Below are 18,931 nucleotides of genomic sequence, written 5' to 3' on the forward strand. Positions count from 1 at the left end.
CCCTGAATCCCAACATTCTCTTCACTTCTGCACTTATTCACTACAGCACACAAACACACAAGAATCAACAGAAACAAACAACAAGAATCTTATACGTACCACACAATGGCCTACTATTTTATGGTAAACTGATAAAACCTCTTCAAGACAACCAGCAGAGACCTCGTGCCCCAGTCCTATCTGTTCACATGCAACACCCTCTGCCAGAGATCTGCTCTCCTCATTCCACACACATTCTAATTTTCCCGCGTTCCTGGGTCAACATATTTTGTTGATCTTTGAACAACATTCCTGTCCGAAAATTTAATCATAACCATATACCTACACCTAAACCTAACCCTACCCATAAGTTATCCCTAAAACCAGAGGGAAATGATAGGTGAATAACACTGATGTAGAAGCACCAAACTCTGATTGTAAGCCTAAACTTGACATATAATGTAAACATGTCCCTCAAATCCGATTAGTTGATTGGAATGTTGTTCTAGGATCAACAAAGATGTTGATCCAGGAACATCTTGTACTTTGGTTCTGCCACTCCATCAGGACTCCCAGATGTCCGCTCCAAACCTGCAGTAGTTTCATTAGCGATGAATCTCATCTGAAATCAAAAATTTGATTGGAAACACTTATTATGTGCAATTTAGCATCTACAATTAACCTGGCCCACATGCCCTTGGACGTTGGGCAGACTATTTACCATAATAAATAATAACAAAATTTATTAGTTAACCTATTAGTTAAATGTGTAAATTAACTTAATTGATAAACAAAAATGGTAAGAAAAAAAGCTGCTTAGTCGGTATTTCTTAGATTATTCTGACCACTATTAGTATTTGTCTGCCAGCTTTAATTAAATAAACACTTTAACTGAATAATTTTTGTCCAAACAGTCTCTTGCTTTGTAACCAAAGCTGAGAAGGGAGTCAGATCCCCAAGAATTCTTGTACACGTAATTTCAGTTATGCTAATTATGAATGAGTGTGCATGTGCACCCTATATAGGAATGATTGGAATTCAATAACATACACGTTTAACTATCAAGGCGGAGGTGGAGAGTTTTATGAAGGGTCCATTTTTTTTTGCACAAATTACTCCTTATGGAAGATTGACTGTTACATGTTCTCCGTTTTGTGTACCTTGTGTTTCTGTTATTTGGACTTTTATATTGTATTCTGCTTGGTTCTTTTCCTGTTTCCTGTTTCCAGTGCCGTTTTGTAGTCAGTTTGTAGTTTTTCTTGATTAGTTCTCTGTTTGTTCCCAGGTATGTCTTGTTTGTCATTACCCCTTGTGTATATAAACCCTCATGTTTCCTGTGTTCTTTGTCAGATCTTGTCCATTATTGGATGTGTTGTTGCTGGTGTCCTCATTTCTGCTCCTTGTGCTATGGCTGTTTTTTTGTTTTAAATAAACTGCATTTGGATCCTTGTCTTCCTCATTTCTGAGTTCTCACCAGCATTACATTTGCAAATGAGGCCCATTATGTGCATGTGAAACTGCAAGTAGTGTCCAGTTATCATTTCAGAAATAAAAACTGTATTCAATAAAAGAATACGCTTTATTTCGATGGTCCACTTTAGACATTCTACACTATAAATAACTTTGCAACTACATGTCAACTATCTCTCATTAATTTGCAACATGAATAAGAATAAGTTGACAACATGTAGTTGCAAAGTTATATAGTTAGTAGAATGTCTAAAGTGGACTACTGAAACAAAGCGTTACCTCTATGGATATAGACTATAGATGTATCATGTACTATATGTATAGAAATAATATGAGTAGCATGGTAATATGCTATTCCAAACACAACCACAATGTGAGAAACTGTTTTTTGTTTTTTTTTTTTTTTTTAATACATCACTCTCCTCAGATCTCAGGGCTTTGATGACATGACAGTTAGGCTGAAGCGCCTCAAGAACTGAGACGCTGGGGAGTGAGATTAAGCTCCAAAGTCCGAACACAGCCATTTAGCACAGACCACTCCACCTCACACCAAATTAATATTTCAGCATTCAATCTATATTCATTAAAGAACACACTGCCTCTGACCGCCTCTTCTGCGGCACGTACACAAGCTTTTATTTCTTCGTCTTATTTATTTATTTCGTCCCCTGAAGCAAGTCTACATGCTGCAATTATTGCTGACTATTAAAGGGCACTTAAAACATCTCAACCGTTGCTACGGGCACAGCAGCGATGTGAATTAAAGAGACTCTTGGATAGGAGCAGGTGGGTCTGATGTGAAATGACAGGCAGAAGTGGGTAGCTGCCGCACTACAATTCAGTTCTTTAAATGCATCTGCAGGTTCACCTAATGTGTGCAGCTCTGTGTCTTACTGATCAGGGTTAGATAAGATAATAATAATGTAGACATGGTTTCAGAATTTCAGAGTACTAAAGGATAAAAAGAATAAATCTGTTTTTTATTTTTTTATTTCTAAAAATCACTTTTAAAGTCATCATGAAATCAAAATTGACATTTTTTTCTCATTCAAGAAGGCATTTCACTTGGATTATGTCACAGTAGGGAAGAAAGGATGATCATTGTTTTATGCTAATTTTAATATAAAAAAGTTTCTAATTCCTGTTCACACCAAGACAAATGTTTGGTGAGAAAATTCAGTGAGATAAACCTTTTAATTAAAATAAATGGCTTATAATATGTCTGCTCAGACTGAAGTGAACATTCAGATGCCGTCAATGTGTCTGTTTATTTATTTATTTGTTATGAAGAGGTGTTCTAATCTCTTTTCCATCGCACTGCAAAGAAAATTGTCCAATCAATGTTATTTGTGCTTTTAAAGTGAAAGTAAAGTGACGTGTAGCCCATACTCTGAAATTGTGCTTTGCATATTACCCATCCAAGTGTACACACACAGCAGTGAACACACACCCAGAGCAGTGGGCAGCCATTTTTGCAGCGGCGCCCAGGGAGCGATTGGGGTTTAGGTGCCTTGCTCAAGAGTGTTCAGTCACTTCCCCCACCTACATTTCCTGCCAGTACTGAGACTCAAACCCACAACCTTTGGTTTACAAGTCCAACTCTCTAACCATTAGGCTACAACTGCACCATTTTGACCACATGCCCAGAGTCGCTGCTGTTTTCAGCTGGGCTCACACTGTGCGATTTATAACAGTCCTTTACAATTGTTGCTTGTCAGACTGTACGAATGTGATCCTCATGTCACACTGTGGGATCTCAGCTGTCATTTACGCCAGACTGTACAATGGTCATTAACAGGCTGTCTGTGAACATGTCAAACTAGCGATCAAAGACTGACGATTTTAGCCTAGGATTATAGGAATCTTTAAGGATTTGCAAAATTTGTCTCAGACAACCAAATCGTGGCCAAAATCGCACAGTGTGAACCAGCCTTTACATGAAACTATGCCTTGATTAAACTCTTGGTTAAACTTACTGAAACCATTTAGGGTGCGTTCACACTTGTCATGTTTGGTTCGATTAAAACGAACCTTGGTGCGATTGCTCGGATAGTGCGGTTCATTTGAACATATGTGAACACTGCCATCCGAACCCTGGTGCGCACCAAACAAGCGGACCGAGACCGCTGAAAAGGTCCGCTTCCAAACGAACTCTGGTGCGGTTCGAATGATATATGAACGCAACACGGACCAAAGACATGTAACCGAACCAAAAACAGGAAGACGAGACCCTAAAAAGGACGAAATCCTCACGCATGTCGGTTTTTCTTGTCATAGTCGTGAGTTTGCCCATCACAGGCATCAGACCTATGCATCAGACGCGCGTCTCCATGCAGCAGATCGTTTGTGTGTGTGATGGATGGATTCCCGCCGGTGTTTTGACTACTTTACACATTTTATAAGCTCTTCACAAGTTCCCAGCTGGCCAAAATACCATCACATGCAGGCTACGCACACACAACGAGCGCATTTACCTCAGAAAACAGCATTGTTTTGGATGTTCGGTAAGTTCCGTCTCAAAATAGGCAATACGTCATAAAATCCGACCAATCACGTTGTGAATGTATCACTATGCCTTTAGGTTCGGTATCTTTTGGTTCGGTGATAAAATTGCCAATGAGAACACTAACCGGACCAGGACTAAATGTTTTTTTTTTTCTTCTTTGGTCCGGACCAAATGAACCAAACGAACCAAACTACAAGTGTGAACGCATCCTTACAGTAAATACTTCTTACAGTATTTCCTACAGTATTTCTTCTCTGTGACAAGCGGATAACAGGAATGTTGCGCTAGGAAAACATACCTGTATCAACATTTTTGCAAAAAATGCATGTTTCGCGGCAGTTTCAAAGTGAAATGTCCATTGAGTGGTGCTAAAAGCGTGTTTAGTTTTTTTTTTTTCAAATGAACGTGAATACGGCAACGTTTATTATGTTATTATGAGTTTGTACATATCACTGCATTTCTGAATTGAAATGTCCGGTGAGTGACGCTAAAAGCTTAATGTTCCATTGCCTTTAATAATGTACAACTACACTAAACCCTAAACCTACCCGATAGTGACAACAAAATCAAATGTGACATAAAAACACAATCATAACCATGGCATTTTAGCATGTTTTTGAACTCTTGTCTTTGAGCTCTTTTACCATGACTCATCTTTCACGGGATTCATACCCAAGCTCTTCACAGCACGAGTACAATTCTGTACCAGCTGAGCTACCGACTAAGCATATTATGTCAGTAAAACTGAACATCTGGAGCTGGGTAAGTGATACAAACTCCAAAATATATTCGTTTACAACTCATGCACTATGGTAAAGTGTTTTGAGGTCATAACATTATTGTGCAAGGAACCGTGTGAAAAGAAGTGTTTATTAATCTATTATCTGGCCCTGTAAAGTCTGTAATCATAATTGTGTGAAAACGATTAAAAGTGCTTGCTGTTTTACTCCCTCTAATGTTCATTTCTGGTGGAAACTGCAGCGACATGTTTTGCGTTTTGCACAAATGTTGACACAGATATGCTTTTCCAATGAGCCTGTGTTGCAGCATTGCAACATTTGTATTCAGCCCATCTGCCATTTTCTTATGCATTGATCTAAACAGAAATAAATTCAATATATAACAAATAATAAATTTAAAATGTACAAATATACAATCTACTCCACTTACATTTAACTCCACTCACATTTGCATTCTTTTAATTCAGCTAAGAGATCACGCCGTGATGTTTTGATTTTTTATTGGTCACACATCTTCACTTGCTACAAATTCGCAGCTCAGAGAGTTCATCATACTTGAACTCTGGAATGCAGTAAAATTCACATGATCTTGCATTTCCTGCTTCCATAAATTTCGAATGTAAACGAATGGAAGTCAATGCAACAAACCTTAGTGTGACTTAGTCTTAGCCTCAGACATCATGCCCACGGGCTGTTGGCTGAACATCTGATGCATATGGCACACAAAATATGAAACACTCCAGGAGTTTTGAAGTCATCATCTGATTGGTTAAATTCTAATGGATTTCTGGGAGTTGTGTGTGTCGCGTTCTTTAATGTTCTGCTGGAAACAATGCTGTTGTGACGCCAACCCCTGGCTACATGAGACTAAGTGTGACCGCACCTCGCACCACCATCCTGTTTAATGCTATGGTGTGATACCTTAAATTATTTAGGAGAGATGTGTTATGTTTTTGAAAATTATGGAAGAAATGCACAAAGGCTTTTCTCAACAAATGATGTTTTGAAATTTAACAGCCCCATGCAGTAAAAATATAGTTCTTTCAACAATTGCCTGCAATTGTAAAAATTAAACTGAACATTCTCAGGAATGTAGAACATGTATGTATTATCAGGTTAAACATCATTCAGAGGCATTGTGTCTGCTAAATATGACACCCTATCTTCTCTGCATTTTCACATTGAGTTGTCTCAGATCAGGCAGCAGAGAGCCTCTCACAGTTGAGCTAATCCCTGATCAGTGCAGCAGACAGTGACACAGTGCAGTGTAAGCTGTCTCTGGGGCCTCTTTCTGGAGCCTGTCACAGCTCTTGCATTTAGGTCACCTTTACTACATGCACATTTGCTTTGGCCATTACTTCTGCTCCAATGCCCACCCTAGTACAAGCCACAGCAAGCTGAGCTTAGTTAGCCACTCCCACTGGTTTATTGCTCTGTGGGTGTTTACATATGCCTATGTGTGCAATTGTGTGCATTTTCACATGTGCAAATGGGGTATTTAAATGTAAATTCAGCATATTATTCTATTTAAATTTCAAATAAGCATTAAAACATATTCAGCCTGGCCACCTTCATCTAGGTAGTCAGGATATATACAGGGGTTGGACAATGAAACTGAAACACTGGCCAATATAGTGTAAGAGGTTTCACGCCTATATACCTGTGGCTAATCTTCATTTTGCATTCCATCAGTAAGAGCAGAGATATTGCAATCCACACAACATAATGGGAGACATATTAGAGATCAAAAGAGGACAAATTGTTGGTGCGTGTCTCGCTGGCTCATTTGTGACCATGACAGCAAGTCCTTGTGGTGTATCGAGAGCTATGGTGTTCAGGGTAATGTCAGCATAACGCCACGTAGGTTGAACCATATCCAACAGGAGTACCTGTCAATGCAAGAGGAAGTTGTCTGAAAGGGATTTCCAGGTGCTAACCCGGATTGTATCCAAAAAACATAAAACCACAGTTGCCTAACTCACTGCAGAATTAAATGTGCACCTCGACTCTACTGTTTCCACCAAAAGCTGTTTGTTGGGAGTCAAAATTAATTGTGGGGCTGCTATAGCCAAACCTTTGGTCACTCATGCCAATGCCAAATGGTGGTTTCAGTGGTGCCAATATTGCCAATCTTGGGCTGTGGACAATGTGAAACATGTATTGTTCTCTGAGTCCACCTTCATTGTCTTTCCCACATCTGTAGAAGTTACAGTGTGGAGAAGCCCCAAAGAGGCTTAACACCTGACTGTTGCTGTCCAGAGTAAAGCACAGGGGTAGATCAGTGATAGTTTGGGCTGCGGTATTATGGCATTCCCTACTGTGCTTGATGGGCACGTCAATGCCAAGGACTACCAAACCATTCTGGATGACCATGTGCACCTAATGGTTCAAACATTGTACCTTGAAGAGGGTGCCGTGTATCAGCATGATAATGCACCAATACATACTGCAAGACTTGTGACAGAATTGTTTAATGAATATGAAAGTAAAGTTGAACATCTGCCATGTCCTGCACAGTCAGCTGATCTGAATATTTTTGAGCCACTTTGGGGGGTTTTGGAGGAGCAAGTCAGAAAACGTTTTCCTCCACCAGCATCACAGTGGCTGCATCCGAAATTGCATACTTCCCTACTATAGGCGAAAAACAGTATGTGACAAAAGAAGTATGTCCAAATTCACAGTATTCATAAAAGGCAAAAAGTACCTGCATGACCTATTTCTTCTGGCGAGATTCTGATGACTGACAATGGACACTTTACTATCCCTTGATGCCATGGGAGATGATTTGTGAATGGCAGTGAAGTGATGTAACTGACACGTGATAAAGGCAACATGGCGAATGTAGTATGTCCAGATTACATTCATACTAGGGCTGAGCGATATATCGCATGCGATTGTCATGCGCATTTCGTCAGTAAAGCCGGTTCCCTGATTACCGCTAAATCGCCATCACCTGCTTTCAAATGGAGCGGCATTTAATAGACAAAGCCGTAGTTCACTGACAAGCCACGCAATATCGTGTTCATATCGTGTGACAATCGCATGCGATATATCGCTTCATAATTATGCTCAGGTTTGGTTTCATTTTCATTGTGGCCTATTCTGTTCCTTTTTTGCCTGCCTTAAGGGTGTTTTCACACCTATGGATCGCTTGTTTTGTTCCGAAACAGGGACTAAATTTGTTACAATGTTGCTTTTTTTTCTTGGTTCGGTTCGCTTTCACATGGCAATTTCAAAGCGTACCAAAATGCGTTAAGGTAAGTCACATGGGAGTAAAACTGTCCTCTTATTGGTCAGAATTTTCTCTGCGTCATCCATCAAAATAATGATTGACAAGTTCGCTCCATGAGTTTATTGTGGCTTTATTTGTAACTGTCGAGACACACACAAACACTTTATAAATGTAGCTCTCTCCCGCAGTTAATTCATATTTGCTGCGGCAAATTCAAACGCGCGCTCTTTCTCTCTCTCCATCTCTGGATTTCCCAGCACTGTCTAGTAGGCGACCTGTTGTCCGTGTGTCTGTCGAGAGAGACCATTTGAATTGTATAATGAAGCAGAGCGGGAATTGAGACTTCGTCGGGACAGCATTCTCGCACGGAGAAGTGTAATTACACACCAGAGGCGATCGTTGGCTTTCAGATAATGTAAATAATGTGCTCACTCACAGAATCAGACATTACTGATTTTTATATCATATTTTCCGTTATGAAAATGATATAATTTGGTTCGTTGGTCCGTTAACACTAGAACTACCAAGGCAGTCATTTTGACCGTTTTAAAGATTTGCAATGTAATAACTTTGTTGAAATAAAACCCATATAACTACAGTTCCATGACTTTTCTTAAATTAATGTAAATTTTATTTTAACATTGTTATTTTATTAAAATTACAAAACACAAAAGAGTTCTGAGTATTTCTACCTTGAATGGCCATAGCGGTCAATTTGACCGCACATATTACAGGCGTTGTATCTCCTCAGTGCTTTTTCCTGCCGTTAAAGATGTGCGTAGCTGTTGCCTAGCAACCTTTCTCTGGCAGTTTTGTATGCTTTTGCTAAGCTAAAACTTAGCTTTACCATCAAAATGGCAACAAGAAAGAAAATGACTGTCACTGAGGTTTTATCCTTGCTTGAGAACATTGATGATGCAGAGTCTGATGGAGGAGCAGAGAGCGATGTCTCTTGGTCTCTTGACAGTTCGTCTGACTTGTGTTATGATGTTTATTATCTGTCCTAATATAACAGAACTATTTATTCATTCTAGATTTCATTAGAGGCTGCATAAAATTGTTTCCGATTCGTGTGGTCCAAACATTTCCGATAATGCTAAAGCATTGTAAACTCCAAAAGTCAAAATGTATTGAATAAAGACAGATGTAATAATTTCCAAAATTCACAATATGTTTTTATCTAACGAAATAGTCTGCTTCATTTTATATTTGTTGACATTTTGACTTTCAAAAACAACATTTTAACTGCGGTGAAAAACTTTGATCTCCAGCTTGCCGGATGCAAATTGCGGAAAGCAAATTGCGACATGCACTTTTGTGGGAGGTCTAGTAGCTCTTACACAATAATATCACGAACATATTATATTATGTATGCTTAAATTACCCCACATTTTTCATAAAACATGACCATAGAAGCTTTGAAGTAAATATAACATGACAAAAATGACATTCACTGCTGTCTGGTATGAACAGTCAAAATGACCGCTATTGGCAGTTCTAGTAGTTATAGAATTCCGGTAGTGCTAGTGTTAACTGGGTCGATTGCTTTCACATCTCAAGCGAACCGCTCCAGAGTTCGTTTGAAAGCGTACCGAGACCACCTCTTCAAGCAGGTCTCGGTACGCTTGTTTGGTCCGCTTTTGGTGCGCACCCGAGTACGATTGCTGCTTTCACACCTGCCCAAACGAACCGCACCAAAGGGGCAAACGAACTCTGGTACGATTCAACCGAACTAAATGAGGCAGGTGTGAAAGCACCTTAGTTATCTAGTTAGTTTTCCTTTGTTCTCTGTTTCCCTACCACTATAGTTTGTCACCTTGTTTTTACTTTTTTTTTTTATTATTATTTTAAATGTTGCTGGTTTTCTTTTTTTATTATGCAAACAAAGAATGTGACACTATTTACATGTGCAGATTTACAAATACAAGGCCAGGAAGAGGGCAAATCATAATAGTAATAGTACTAATAATATGAATAATAATAGTAAGATTAAGTTATTAGGATTAAATAATTAATAAGATTAAATAATTATAAGGTCCCTTTGTGGCCACAGCCTAAGTTAGTCCCTAACCCATGTCACAGCACAATGGGGTGTCAGGGAGAGACGCCGCGGGGCACAGGGCCCAAGGCCCACCCCCCACCCCCCATTCCCCCCATCCCTCCCATCCCCCCATCCCCCAGGACACTTCTGAGGTCACCACTCAAATGCCACGCTTGCCTGTTTTTGTTTTTTGTTTTTTACTGTAGATGTGTATATGTGTCAACTATACTAGTGTGAGATGCATTAAAAAAAAAAGTAAGACGTGCAGAACCAACCCATGGCAAAGGCTAGGCCAACACACACACCATTATTTATTTATTTATTTTATGCATACCTTGTTAAGCATTTAATAGATGTGTATGCATCTCAGCTAATATGTAATGCATTAAAAAAGCAAGGCATGCAAAGCAGAACTAGCCCAAGGCAATAAATCCCATACAAAATGCAGGGAAATGGCGAGGCTCCAAACCCCAACCTCACACCACACCCACCCACAACTAATCCTCACCACACTAGATATCGACTGGGATGTTATGGCCCACTGGTGACCCAAGGCAGGGAGAAAAAATAACAATTAATCAAATAATTAATTAATCTTTATAAGTATTTAACTAGGTTTAATAATAATCAGTGTTGTTACCTTACCTGAATGAGTTGCAGGCTGGCATTTTTTGTCATGAAGTAGATATTTGTTCCTTCAGGACATGATCTGGTGGTATTTGTGTATATTGCACACTTTGATTACTTTGTTACTTTGATTCTTCTGTTGTTTTATTAAAGATACTTGACTATTTGAAATACTATCTCTCATCATCATCTTTGTGGCGCAACCCGTGACAGAGTTGTTTTGGACTTCATTGACTTCAAATTATTTTCTTTTACAGGTTTGGAACAACATGAAGGAGAGTAAATGATAACAGACCTTTTTTATTTTTGTCTGGACTATTTCTTTAATGGTTGTCATAGCAGTACAATACTCTGGAACAGCTCAAATATCTCTGGGCAGAAGCTGTAATATTTCACTATAGGATGGTTTTCTGAGTATCTAAGATTCAGCTGCTTATTGAATCTGCCACAGTTCATCTGTGTGAAGTGATTATGTTAACAACCAAATTGCTAATAAACATTGATAAAATTGTTATGGCCATTATAAATCACTCACCACTCTATTTATCACTTATAAATTAAACACACTCCCCACAAACCCAAGAAGTACACAAACACTCAGACAAACACACTGTGATATTGTGACTTTGAATGAGCTACTAAAAGCAGATTATTGATCAATGAGTTGAGTGAGAGCAAGAGAGGACAGGAAGGGTGAGAGGAGACGGATTAGACGGTTAATCTTGTGTAAAATAAAGAAGCCACCACCGGATCATTGATCAGGAATGGATGACAGCGCTTGGAGTGAAGGAATGAAAGACCTGTACTAATTATCAAGCGAGTGAGAATAGCCATGAGATCTATAAGTCGAGACACTGTCCAATGCCACTTGGGGCAAACTAATGCTAATATTCTCTCAAAAAGAACAGCCGAGTCAATACACCTCCATTAGTACATAGACACCCCTTCACTCCACTCCTCTTTTATCTCATGCTCTTTTTCGCAAGGCCAAGGAGCCCCTTCTGCACCCGTATAAATTTCAGCCCTGTCTTTCTGCTGTTCACACACACACAGTCTTACTCACAAGCACGCTGGTCACTCAATTCATTCCCCCATTAGTCTCAAGTTTCAGCACTGCTGTGTGTGGAACATTGATTTTGTCTATTCTGTCACACTAAGTGAGCAATAGACAGCGGTACTGCAAAGGGTTTGAATCCAGTATGAACATATTTAAAGGGGGGGTATATTACTATTTTATGTATTCTGACTTATTTACACTGTTAAAGAGTTGGATTCTCATGCTAAACATGGCCAAAGTTTCAAAACACGAGTTGGACGAATGATGTATTTCTGTGCCAAAAATTCTCTTCAAAACCAAACAGGAATCGGGATCTTTTTTTCGAGTGATGTCAACGATGTCGGAATTCCTTGTATGGGCACTTTTCCCGGTAGGGTGCGCACGCGCACGTCGACCAGAGTGAGAGAGCGAGAGAGCAAGAGCACGCCCATCAACGTGCGTTCAGGTTTACGGAAGTCGTGGGCAGCGCTGCACAGGTCACAGGACTTCACGAAATCAACAATGTCACTAAAGAAGTGTGTTTTTGGTTGTGAGGGAAAGATAACCTTGCTTCCCAAAGAACCCAGCGTTAAAGGATTAGTTCACTTTCAAATAAAAATTTCCTGATAATTTACTCACACTCAAAAAAATGATTCTAGCTGCTTGTTCAGTTTATTTAAATAAAATAAGCTGAACCAACACAAATCTTTAGTTTTTTACTTAATTGCCATTTGCACTCAATTGTATTATGTTAAATGAAATTAAATTTGCAAAATGTTATGTTAACCTAAACCATTTGTGTTGGGACGACATGAATCATTTATGTTGCATTGATTGAAACTGGGCAGTGGATTTCTAGTTCCCAGCATGCTTTGCGTAGGGAAAGATCAGGACAGTAAATGTTGAACTTAAGTGCTGTTTAATGTGTTTTTTAGTAAAGGGAAATACCTTTTAAAGTTTGATGTTCAGTTATATTTGACATTTAAAAGAGTTTGTTATGTCGATTTTTTTGAGGTTACCATTATGCTGAAGTGTAGACCTTGTGGTTAGGCTCTGGGTGGCTACATGAAATAAATCTATGTTGTTCTCAACAAGCTTTAACTGTGCTAAAGCCAGTGATGAGAAGTTCTTTACCTGATCGTTACTTGCATGCTATAAATGTTACTTAGCATATGAAAAAGTGTTATTTTAGTTTAGTTTTTATAGAAATATAAATAAATTAGTTTGAGGGCCAGCACATAATTTACACAGTCTACATATGGTCATCAGCTTTATTCCTCTCAACGGTCATGAAACATGTATGTCTGTGTACAACAGCTACTCAAAACCTAAGCACAAGCGCACATCTTCACCATGATGGTAACAAAAAAAAAAAAAAAACAAAAAAAAATTATACGCTACAAACTCTTTTAAATGTTCAAAATAACTAAACATTAAACACTTAAACACTAACAGGTCTTTCCATTTCCTTAAAAGTGCAGAAAACTTGAGCAACACTGCACAAGGGCACCAGTCTGAATTGCAATAGCACTGGTTGGATCAACAAGAATGAATTATGTTCAGGAAACATTCACAGAATACGTCAAATGAAACTGGTGTGATCTCATTCAATTAGGATGAATTTCACTCATCAGTACAATTAACCTAGCTTAAGTTCAAATAAATCAGTTCAACTGTGTGGAAATAGGTGTCATAATTGAATTAAGTTAGACCAACAAGTTATTTTTTTGAGTGCACCCCCATGTCATCCAAGATGTCCATGTCCTTCTTTCTTCAGTTGAAAAGAAATTAAGGTTTTTGATGAAAACATTCCAGGATTATTCTCCTTATAGTAGACTTCAATGGACTCCAAACGGTTGAAGGTCAAAATTACAGTTTCAGTGCAGCTTCAAAGGGCTTTAAACAATACCACACAAGGAATAAGGGTTTGATCTAGCGAAACGATCTGTCATTTAAAAAAAAAAATGTAAATATATATGCTTTATATAAACAAATGATCGCCTTCCAAGTGCTTCTGCCAAAACCGCACTTTCATATTCTTCGAAAAGCTTACACTGTTTGTCCTACGCCTTCCCTATTCTACTTACGGAATTAACATTTTTGAGTCGGAACAGCAGGTGGTGAGTAAAACTGCTTCAAATGTCTGGCGCCTAATGCATGTAATGTAAACAACACGAACATATTGAATTCATAAATTCATTATTCATCATTCACTATACGCTATATTCATTATAGTGATTCAAAAGTTATCCAGGGATAATGCAATGGTGTTGTGTGTGTTTAAATACATCTGTTTAGCTGACCATTGATAGCTTGCAGATGATCGCTACACAAAATCTGCACGTGCTCGTCACTCTTTAGCTCCGCTCACAGGACACGCCTCCAGATGCTCGGCTGTTTTCGGAAATACTCGGTACAGCGTATGTAGCTTTTATAAATATGATAAAACTAAAGACTTTTTGGAGATATGAAGGATGCACTACTACTCTATAGGTACTTGAGATTAACATTAGATTGGCAGAAACTGTGTGATATCTTTATTTTATTTTTTATTCAAGTTTGTTTGACACAGTAAAGCCAAATGGCCCATGCTCACTAACAATTATTAAAAAATTGTTAAAGATTTTGAAAGGACATTTGACTAGTTATGCTTGAGTCAATTGTTTTATTTGTGATAATGCAATGAAACATGTCAAATTGTGCAGACGTAATTTTTGGCCTGGTTGTCACACTAAGAAATTATGAATGGTAATTTGAAAATTAGCAGCAGCATTTTTGCACAGTAAAATAAAACATGTAGCTGTAGTTTGCCCTTTTTTCTCCAAATAATTTTGTCAGATAAATACTTTAATTTTAGAGTTTTGTTCATCCCTTATATTTAAAACATATCAATAAAATAAAATATTTTCCTTGGTATTTTTGATGGTTTAATTGAACTTGTAGCATCATTAAAAAAAAAAAAAAAAAAAAAAAAAGCAGACATCACTTTGGTGACTACTGTACATATTATATACGACCAAAACCAACATATACTTCAATGTGTTAGATCTATCAAACTAATTATGAATATTAAAAATCTAAGTGCATTAAACATTTGGATGATGTCATTTCCTGACATATCTAGTGGAACCTAATGCATAAATCAGACACCCAAGCTCCCCAGATACTCTAAACACATTTAGCTTTTCACCCTCTCCACTTTCAACTAACACACACACATGCACATACCAGATAACTTACAATCAGACAGAGAAGCCTGCTGGTGTTCATACACACATGCACCTCCTCTTTCTCTGTCTCAGTCTTCTGCTTCACTGATCTTCTTTTCCAAAAGGCTCATTGTCCACTAACCCCCATTCAATTTCCTTAAGCGCCAAGCATGGCCCAGGCCACAGAAGTCTACTAAATTAGTAGATCAATAAGCTATCTGAAACTCTTTAGGGGGTATTGAAAAGCCCTGTTCTCTTCTCCAGTTGCTCGTCCTAACGAATAGGATGTTGTTTATGTTGTAATGTGCTGTGTCATGGAGTTCTTGTTACAAGTGTCCCCCTGGACCACTGGCCACTTCAGGGACTCGCTCACTCAGTCTCAAATTCAAATTCATATTGGTTTATTGGCGTAACATACTTTTGTACATATTGGCAAAGCATTGCAGAGATACAGTATAGATACAGTACCCTATAAGTTGAAATTAAATATTTTTTGGGAAGTTGATGTGATCTGTAGGCTTAATTTAAAATTGCTCCACATATACTGAATTCTAAGTAATTTGCTAATTATTAAGTTACTTAATTTTGGACACTGCATGACCATTGAAATTAATTAGTGAAGGAAATTTTTATGGATTTTACAATTTTGTAAAGCAACCCCTTTTAATCTCATATACTGTACTTTGTGTGGCAACAAGTAGGCTAGGTAAGGAATATTTTGCTTTGAATTTAAAGCCGGCATAAAACGGAAGTTGTAATAGTAGTTTCTTCTCTACAGTAGTGTGACATATCCGAGTTAAATGGCTTATTGAACAAGAAAAAATGTCTTGACTTTGTACATCGGGAATTGAATTGAATTGTTGTGGTTTGCTCACGGCAGTAAACACGTCATCATAGAAAAGATAAGGCTTATTCAAGATGCATCTGCATCTAAAGTCTTTGCAAAATGGAGGGGAAGTTATTAGGCCTGTTTGACTTGAAGCAGCTGCACAGACCGATCGGTGTATGACATCAAAGTACCTCGAGAGCGTTTTGGAGAGCATAAGACTCCTTATGCTTTTGAATTGCTCTCGCGGTACTTTGATGTCATACACCGATCAGACTGCACAGCTCCGATGCATCTCGAACAGGCCTAATGTCTTTGCAAAGGAGGGGAATTTATTAGGCTTGTTCGACTTGAAGCAGCTGCACAGACCGATCGGTGTATGATGTCAAAGTACCGCGAAAGCAATTTTAAAAGCATATGGAGAGTCTGCTCTCTGATCACTCTCGTGGTATTTTGATGTCATACACCGATCGGTCTGTGCAGCGCTGCTTAGTTGAACAAACCTACTTTGATTAAGGATTACAAGGGCACACACACACACACACACACACACATATATATTGATGTGCACGGATAAATAATTTATAATAAACACTGTAATATTCCATTAAAATAAGGATTGTGCATTTGGAATTCATGGTGACTTTAAATTCCATGTAATAATCAGAAGAATAATCGCGTGATCATAAATGGCACTTAAGCATGTATGCTACCCTTTAATGGCTTTGAATATAATTAATTTGCTCACTTGTGTTTGGAACAACGCTTTAGTGTTCCCCTCACGCATTATATTTGTTTGACGCTTGAATTTATGCAGCACTGCCTATAAATTTAATTCTCAAGTAGCCTACTACCACTTGTCTTGTAGGCCTATTAATCATTAAAAATAAACGACGACGAGATGTTGGTTTTGGAAGGTTCGAAACATATTATTCCTACTTGGCAGGTTCCACGTGGAATGCCTTAGAAAGGATGCCGCCTGAAGAAGTAGCTACAAGGTATGCGTTTACGCTGTGCAGTGCGTTGATTGCGAGTGGTTGAGAGCGTGTAAAGAGAACTTTCTGATGGGCTTTGTTTGGTTATTGATTGTGTCATGTCGCGCCCATTGTGAGATCGTTTGGTTAGTATCGCTTGACATTATGTAGCCTACGCCTGAGTGAAATGTCTCGTCGTAAGGGCGAATCGCCATAGTTTGTCTTATATGTCAAATATGTCTTGTATTAACTCTCTTTTTTTCTCTTTTACCTTCATCAGATCTCGTTGTATATTATGTGTTTCTACTCTATTATTCTAGTATTGAGCGTATCTGTTATTAGAGAGATTTTGACTAGAACCTCTGTCATTTTTTAGGATGTACACACACAGCTATTTGGGGTGTCCAGGAGTTGCAGTACCTAAATTATGGTTGTCCTGATTTTCTAAATCATTACTACAATTTGTTTTGTTACACTTGTGTTTTCTTAACCCGCTTTGTTTTGTCTTATTCTTATTTTTATTCTGTAGGCCTATTTCTTATTGTCTTCTCCTCACAGCCATATATTAAGGGGGCCCTTTGACTGAGCAATGAGTGGTCTTACCCTCAGGCCAGAGACATGACCTCTACTCTCTGCGGACCCCCAAACTCCTGCACACACTCTGTCCAACAAAGTCTGTCAACCCCTTTTCATTTTTTTCAAATCTCATCAGTTGGTTCTATTGCTTTTGTTTTTATTAATTAAAAATGAAAACCATTGTTGTGAATGTCTTGTATCAAATGGAGTTTGTACTTACTTAAGCTTCTAACTCAGTTAAACAATAGAATGGTTATGTTGAAGAGAACGCTTAAAGGGATAGTTCACTCAAAAATGAAAATTCTGTCATCATTTACTCACCCTCAAGTTGTTCCAAACCTGTGTTAAATTTCTTTCTTCTGCTGAAACAAAAGATATTTTGAAGACTATAGGTAACCAAACAGTTGATGGACCCCATTGACTTACAAATGGGAATAATAAATAAATAAATACTATGGAAGTCAATGGGTCCCATCAACTGTTTGGTTACCAACATTCTTCTAAATATCATCTTTTGTGTTCTGCAGAAGAAAGAAATTCATACAGGTTTAGAAAAACTTGAGGGTGCATAAATGATGACGGAAGTTTCATTTTTGGGTGAACTATCCCTTTAATGATTCTATGTTTATGACTATGTTTTATGCTCAGTATATATATATATATATATATATATATATATATATATATATATATATATATATATATATATATATATATATATATATATATATGCTGCAACACTTTGTAGGGCTGTTACCATTCAGTTTTAAAAATTAAACTGAATATAAATTGACGTTATTTGTTCCTCTTGATCTTCAATGGTTACCATCTTCGTGATGAAGAGAGCCTTTTTTCTATATTAATAAGGCTACATTTGTAACAAAGTTAACCTACCGTGAGAACAAGGATGTAGTGAAGCCGTAATCAGCTCTGCAAACTAAAAAGCAGACGGATGTTGTGTGCCTACAGGATTTAGGGTGCTTTTCTTCAAAACTTTTTCTGGTGCTTTCCTTCCAGTTGCCAATGACAACGACCTCTGTTAGAGAACTGTGAAAGGTCTTGAGGTCAAAGTACTTGGAGGACCCCCAGCAACATGGGCCACTTCCTAGTCGAACAGAACGGTGTATATATATATATATATATATATATATATATATATATATATATATATATATATATATACACACACACACACACACACAAAGTGGGACAATGAGTACAGATGTACATAGACGCCACCACAACCCCCAACTGAGGCTACTTGACCCAGAACTGTGCAGAACATTTTGGACAATGGAAACTCATAACAGAGAATTGCTGACCACACTTCTATCCACTTTTAAGTTGTTCTTTGTTCTCAAGTATGTGTGTGGATACAGGAGGTATGCAGAATAGTTGACGCTCATTGAACATCAGCAAGTGATGTACTGTGACAAGGCGTGGGGTGGAGAAGAATGGTATGTTCAGCCTAGAACTTGTACTGTGTGTGTGTGTAAATGAGAGATTCAAATTAAATTAATACATTTTTACAATACTTTTAGTTTGTAAAATAAAAAAGTGCTATACAAAAAATAAATAAATAAATAAATAAATAAATAAGAAATGAAATTAACTTACCAAAACACAAATTGGTTTAAAAAAAAACATAATATTACAATATTACTAAGTAGGTAACAATCAAAAGCAGTTACTTTTTTAAATAATGAATTTCTTTG

This window comes from Chanodichthys erythropterus, chromosome 12 (genome assembly GCF_024489055.1).
Source record: "Chanodichthys erythropterus isolate Z2021 chromosome 12, ASM2448905v1, whole genome shotgun sequence".
In the NCBI taxonomy this organism is placed as follows: Eukaryota; Metazoa; Chordata; class Actinopteri; order Cypriniformes; family Xenocyprididae; genus Chanodichthys; species Chanodichthys erythropterus.